The sequence below is a fragment of the Dioscorea cayenensis genome, chromosome 8 (genome assembly GCF_009730915.1).
Source record: "Dioscorea cayenensis subsp. rotundata cultivar TDr96_F1 chromosome 8, TDr96_F1_v2_PseudoChromosome.rev07_lg8_w22 25.fasta, whole genome shotgun sequence".
In the NCBI taxonomy this organism is placed as follows: Eukaryota; Viridiplantae; Streptophyta; class Magnoliopsida; order Dioscoreales; family Dioscoreaceae; genus Dioscorea; species Dioscorea cayenensis.
The window spans coordinates 9,552,381-9,559,286 of record NC_052478.1 but is presented as its reverse complement, the minus strand read 5'-3'; the positions used below and the strand labels follow the sequence as shown (position 1 = coordinate 9,559,286).

At 27.7% G+C, this 6,906-nt stretch overlaps 1 long non-coding RNA gene across 1 annotated transcript; it reads right to left on the bottom strand.

Moving 5' to 3' along the window:
- Positions 1–714: 714 nt before the first annotated feature.
- LOC120266505 lies at positions 715–2,081 on the bottom strand. Its single transcript, XR_005538188.1, has 2 exons — positions 1,635–2,081; positions 715–1,005 (listed from the first exon to the last, which is right to left on the bottom strand). It is a non-coding gene; the product is annotated as an uncharacterized LOC120266505 (long non-coding RNA).
- Between the last annotated feature and the right edge of the window lie 4,825 nt (positions 2,082–6,906).

Sequence of the window (6,906 nt, the reverse complement as noted above, 5' to 3'; positions counted from 1 at the left end):
AATCAACCTGTCAAACAGACATAAATAAAATATTTCTCAAATTAGAGTGTGATAAAACTCATTAAATTACAAAACCAAGCTCACAAAAACCAAACACAAACCTAAACTCAAATCACATGTAAAACATATACATATGTACTGCAAAGAAAGAAGAGCAACAAGACAATTGATTATTTCTATAATTGACAAAGAATCTCTAACATTACTAGAGACAGGATGCAAGCTGTTATTATTTTCTGTAAACATGTTGGGTGTAAAAACATACAACCCCTGGAAATAACTATGACAACTCATTACAGAAAAAGATCACAAAACTTAAGAAATAATAAATTATGGACTTTCATCTAATATTTTATACCTCAGAGAATTTTTTTTTCCATTGTATTCAGCACTAATAGCTATTTATTGATCATATCAGGCTTGATCGCAAAAGTAAAACATTCAATAAATAAACCCAAATTAGAAAGAATTAAATCACTCAATGAAATCTATGAAAAAAAAAGACCTTAAGTACTGCTAATGATAATAACAATTAGACAAAAAAAAAACTACCCTATATATCTAGGGAGAGGTCATTGATCTCCATAAAAAATTAATGATTTATTTAACATACTTTGGATATAAAGTATTTCTTAATAATAACACTTTTAACAGTCAAAGAAAAACAATCAATAGGTAGATCTAAAATTAACAAGAATAAAACACACAATTCAATAAATAAAAAAAAACCTCTACAAATCCAGTACTTGTAGTAGTTTAGTAGATAATAATACCAATGCCAAAGAAAGGCTGTTAAACAGAGACAAAGGAGTCAAAAGAGTACCAGTTGGAATAATGGCATCCTCACTTGTTGCCTGGTGATCGAGTAGTGACCATTGTGTTTTAGCCCCACACTCTAAGCATTAGTTTAATAGTTGCTAATAATAAAGAAACCCAGCGCTTAAAGAAAGGTTCTTCACCAAAAATTCTAGCTTACATCTGTACGCAACAAAAATCACCATATACCTGTCACCCAAAATTTTATACCATATTCGTCACACAATAATAAATCTTGAACTGAATGATACTCCATAAATGCATCAAGTGTAGCCAAGATTTACAGGCAAATAGATTAAAAAAATGTCAAAAATTACCTTTCTCTTTCTTGGTTTACTCTGTGTTAGCTCCAAACATACAAGAAGTTAAGTTTACTAGTTGTTAATAACAAACAACAGTGCTAACACAAGGCTGTTAAACAGAGACATAGGGAGCCAAAAAAGAACACCTTAAATATACTAAAGTAAGAAACAAACCAGCAACCAAGAATTCTACAATAGTACTAATCACATCAACTCTAGCTTTCTATAGCCATTTAAGCTCAGAGAAACTGGTATCTAATTAGGTTTTCAATCCATCAAACAACTTGAGAGGAAAAAAAAGGCAGGGTGGGAACTAGGATTCTCAGCTCTTCAATAGAGAAATCAAGCACTAGGAATGAGAACTCTAAAATTCCCTTAATGATCGAACTCCTCAAAGATACTAGAGCTAGAGCCTAACTCGAAAAATCAAAATCAAACCATGTATTCGCATTAAATTCGCTGAGATCTCTAACTCGAAAAATCAAAATCAAAGCATTGAAGACGAAGAATAAGTACCGAGCTAGAGCCTCCGGATCGGAAGGGAACCAAGTGCTCTGAAGCGCAGCCCGACGATCAGCGGATCCAAACCCCGTCTGCACCCTGACGAAGCCCAGCGGCTTCGGCCGATCCTCCAACCCAACACCGCCACCAACGCTAGATCTCGACCGGAGTTCCTAAGCGTGTCCTCGGGGGGCGAAGGAGCACGACAATGGCGAAGATGATCCCGATGGCACCGACAAAGAAGAACACGCCGGAGATGAGCAAGGAGAGGGAGATGCACGGCAGTGGCGGCACGACGGCGGGGGCACTTCGAGGGATCGATTGAAGAGCAGCAAAATGAAGAAGAGAAGCAAGCTTTACTTGTATTTTCCACAGCACGGCAAAATCAATGGACGAGATTTGCTGGGATTTCATCAGAGGAACCATGACCGTTCGATGGGAGTCATTCTGAGATGACCTGAGTTCATTCCAACCTTATTATTCTTCATTAATTAATGGGAAGACTTTATACTCATTTAAAATGAGAAGACATTTTTATTTGACTTAAGATTAGCTTATCAAGCAGTTTTTTAAATTTATTTATTTATATATAATTTTGCACATGATTTTATATGACTCTATGAAAGAAAAAACTAAAGTTTATCAAATATGATAAATTTTAGCCTAAACTAATTATAATCATTTCAAATATTTCAATACCTTGATTTAAATAATTTCTCATGTGAACTGGATTGAATAAAGTATTAATTATTTGAGATGATAACATGACATTAATAGCAAGCAATAATATATTAATTATTAAATCTGTTTCTAGTCGAAATGGATATTTTTTAATATTTAATGATATTTAAATAATATATTAATTTTTAAATCCGTTTCTAGTCCCTTTTTATTAGAAACGGATTAGAAACGGATATTTTTTTAATATTTAATGATATTTAAATAATATATTAATTTTTAAATCCGTTTGTAGTTCCTTCCTAATAGAAACGGATTAGAAACGGATATTTTTTAATATTTAAATAATATATTAATTTTTAAATCCATTTCTAGTCCTTTTCTAATAGAAACGGATTAGAAATGGATATTTTTTAATATTTAATGATATTTAAATAATATATTAATTTTTAAATCCGTTTCTAGTCCTTTTTATTAGAAACGGATTAGAAACGGATATTTTTTTAATATTTAATGATATTTAAATAATATATTAATTTTTAAATCCATTACTAGTCCCTTTCTAATAGAAACGGATTAGAAACGGATATTTTTTTAATATTTAATGATATTTAAATAATATATTAATTTTTAAATCTTTTTTTAGTCCTTTTCTAATAGAAACGGATTAGAAATGAATATTTTTTTAATATTTAATAATATTTAAATAATATATTAATTTTTAAATCCGTTTCCAGTCCCTTTCTAATAGAAACGGATTAGAAACGGATATTTTTAAAATTTTAATAAATCATATTTTTAAATGCCCGTTTGTAAGCCGTTGTTATTAAAATCATATTTAAAACGATTGTTATTCTGTTGCTAATCTGTTGCAAGTTCAAACAGAATAAATTCCGTTTCTAATATTCTGTTTTTAAATTGTAACTTTCTTGTAGTGAATGTAATAAGATGACATTTTTATCAATCCCACTGACTGAGTCTAACCTTGAGTTAAGGAAAAGGACTCCAGGAAGGTTCCCTGACGCTTGGTTAAATTTAAACTTTGTTTCTAACCTTTATAAAGGAAACCAAAGAATAAACATAAACATTTGAGGATAAGAAATTCCAAGCTTCTGTATATCAACGAACAAATACCGTATTATGCATGCAGGTTTTTAGTTGAAGAACACATGTCATGTTCAATCTCTGGGACCTTTTCTTTTATGCATCTCCCATACTCTCTTGCCTAAAAGAGTAATAAAAATAAAAGCAATAAGAACAAGAATAACACTGATAAAAAATTACCCAGGATATTTCACAGGGATAAAAGCAAGTCTTAAGAACAACAATGGAATTAAGGGTATTTGAAGACAAATTCCTGCAAACTCCATTGTTAATCTTCTCCAAACTACACACCAAACAACAAGCACAACAACAACAATAACAAAAACAAGTCTTACAGTGATTTCAGTTTTGTGAGCTAACCTACATCACCATTAAGAGTACCTTTGAGGCCCAAACTTGATAATTTCCGGAGGATCAAAAGAGTTCTTAAGCATAGGAGATCATGCATCTTTAACAATGCAACTCAAAATGCTTTTCCGTATTGCCGCTAATATACTTCTAATTCACAGTTCATTAACTAAATCTTTTTTTTTTTATTCATTTCCTCATGTTCAATGCAACTATAAACCTTCTATGTTGATTTTTTCATAATACTAATGCATTTTTAATTTGAAAACTGAAACTGAATAATATGCCTGTTTGACAGCTCAAAAAATTGACATCATCTAGAAAAATGAAGCAAATAATTAAGGGTACAAACATTTATTTTGTGAGAGATCACATCAAATGCTAACATAATTTAATGCAACTCACCATAAATATTAATAAAAAGCCTTGGATTAAAGGTTGAGTTTCATGGTGCCTACTGACTCATCACTCATACAAAGCGTCAGTCATCCTCCAGCAATTGAAAACAATATTAAAAAAGAATTAGTAAATGATGGATAATTAGTTAGGAAGGGTCCACGAAACTTACTTACTAGGTCCTCTCAAGTAGGAGCCACATCTCAATCATTAACAATAAATAAATGTCTAAAGTAACCTATAAAAGGAATATATATCCTTTTTTTTAATAGGAACAGTAACATGTTGAAATTAAGTTTGTTTTTCAATTTAATATAAAAAACTAAGCTTCAATAGGCTTTTATATTATCAATAAATCTAAATCATCACTACAACAATCTATATCTACAGCTACAAATTCATAGCCACAAAATATATTTTTGTAGCTAAAACATTACAATAGCTATAGACAAAGTCATTTGTAGCTATCTATATTTGATTAGATTTTTTTAGTTACAATGATCATTAATTCATAGCAAATAGATTATTTTTGTTTTGATATCTTGATTTTGTGGCAATAACTAATTTTCTAGCAACTATTTTTTAGCCACAGTAATATACTATAGCAAAATAGTTTATTTAGTTACAAATAGTAATTTCTTGTGGCAATAATGATTTTAAAATTTAGATACTAGACACATTAAGATAATAATGGCTATTATCAATATACACCTACAAACATTAAATACATATATCAAATTGTAATTTTAAAAAATAATTTGTTATGAGCATAGCTTTTGTAGCTATAGTGGATAATATATATCCTATAGCTAAATATATACATATTAAAGAGCCACAAGAAAAAGTGAGACTGTGGTAAAAGCATGCATGCATGGTACAATTTAAATTGTTATTATAAATCAATTCTTATATTATATTCATCTAATTTAGCAAAAAAAAATAATAATTCAACTCCTTTTATATAGGAAAATATGGAAATAATAAATCTAAAATGCTTTATATAATTAATAGACGACATGAAAAAATAATCAAAATAAATTAAAATCTAAAAAAAATTGCAATGAAAGAGAAAATCCTCATCAAATATATATTATATAAAATCCCAATGAACATTATTAATTTTTTCTTAAGCTTTAAAATATTGTTTTTTAATATATTTGTAATAGAATCTTGAATTATTACCAACGGAATTTTTTACTATCACCAACGGAATATAGTAATATCACATACTAAATTTTTGAATTATTACCAACGGAATTTGGTATTATTACCAACGGAATTTCATATTTTTATAAATAGAATAGAGCACCTTTACCAACGGAATTGTTTACTATCACCGACGGAATTTTTGTATTATCACCAACGAAATTTCTTATTATCATCCACGGAATTTAGTATTGTCACCAACGGTATTTTTGGATTATTAGCAACGGGATTTGATACTATCACCAACGGAGTGTTGTATCATCACCAATGGAATGTTTGATTATCACCAACAAAATTTTTGGGTTATTACCTACGGAATTTGGTGTTATCACCAACGGAATTTCATATTATTACCAACGGAATTGAACTCTATTACTAACGGAATTGTTTACTATCACTAACGGAGTTCTTGTATTTTAACCAACCGAATTTCTTATTATCACCCACGGAATTTAGTATTATCACCCACACAATTTTTACATTATCACCAACAGAATTTGGTATTATTACTAACCGAATATTGTATTATCACCAACGGAATTTTTGGATTATCACCAAATTTTATTTTTAATTATATTTAAAATTATAAATTAAATATATTAAAAAAATTATAAACATTTGCAAGAATTGTAAGTATCTTATTTGTAAATAATTTTCACTCATATATTTTTATTAATATTATTTTTATATTATTTTAAAAATATATATATTTGACCTGAGTTAAAAAGAGAAAAAACCAAAATCCTTGAACATATATATATATATATATATATTCCATTTTGTGAAAGTATATATTTAATATGAATGTCATAGTAATATATTATTTGAAATTTATATTTTTATTATTCATTTTAAAAGTTTATTGATTGCTTTATTTAATAATAAATTTCTTATTTAGTTTATGATTGAAGACTCTGTGTTTTAATGTATGCCATTATATGTTAATGATCAGGGGCATCTTAGTTAACTTGGGGCGTAAATCAATATTTTATAATAAATCCTCTAATTTATTTAATAAAAATTAAATTTTATTTAGAATTTATTTTAATAAATACCTCTTTGTTTGTTTTTTTCCATTACTAAACATGCGGTGAAGAGATATATTTAAAATTTGTCAGCAAAACTCATAAAAATGGAATGTAACAATATAAAAACTACAAAAACTCTTATCAATAATTTAAAAAATGAATATTATATTAATTTTGGTGAAATAAATGCATGAGAAAAGTAAATTGGATCAAAATAGAATTATGAAAAGTTTGTTAGTAAATATATGAGATTGATTAAGTATCAAAATAAAAATATTTAATATGTTATTTTAAATTTTAAAAGTTAGCTAAGATTATATAACAACTAAAATATTTTTGTATTACAATAATTATTTGAAGACTATCAAAATTTCAAGTTTTTAAAAATATTATTTAAAAAATTCAAATATGAGGCCTTAAAATTAAGATTATTATTAAAAAAAAAAAAATCTAAAGATGAGGTTTTAAAATAAAAATTATTATTAAATTTTTTTTAAAAATAAGGTCTTCAAAAATATTGATGCCTA